This window comes from Herpailurus yagouaroundi, unplaced genomic scaffold (assembly GCF_014898765.1).
Source record: "Herpailurus yagouaroundi ecotype Mexico unplaced genomic scaffold, PumYag 566, whole genome shotgun sequence".
Taxonomy (NCBI): Eukaryota; Metazoa; Chordata; class Mammalia; order Carnivora; family Felidae; genus Herpailurus; species Herpailurus yagouaroundi.
The window spans coordinates 23,348-23,871 of record NW_024412783.1 but is presented as its reverse complement, the minus strand read 5'-3'; positions in this window follow the sequence as shown (position 1 = coordinate 23,871).

Here is a 524-nt window from a genome sequence, read left to right as displayed (position 1 = left end):
ATATAGGGGATTGAAATGATATAAAGGTATAATTTATGACATCAAAGAGTTTTTTTTAGATTTATTTGAAGGAAGAAGCACATCATTTGAATTCTAAAATAAAATATTTATATATCTGAATTATAATATTAATACATTAGATATACAAATACCAAATTTCAGTCGATTTAAAGTAGGGCAATTTTTCCTCAGTCACAAAGAACACCTTCCTTTATATGTCACATTAAAAAGGAGACTCTCTCAGCATCATAATCCAGGAAGATACCAATAATTTCCAGAGATTCCTCAAGGTCGAGTGTTATCCATGGATTTTCAAGCGCTTTGTAGCCATTACTTCTATTAAGCATAGTGTCCAGAGTACAGTCTCTGGTGGCAGCATGAGTTCTCCCTGTCTGCTGACAGAATACTTACAAATACCTAGAGTCCAGTTTAATTTATTTTTCATACTCACTTCCCAGTAGTGTCTACCTTCAAGGAAAAAGAAAAGAAAAGAAAAGAAAAGAAAAGAAAAGAAAAGAAAAGAA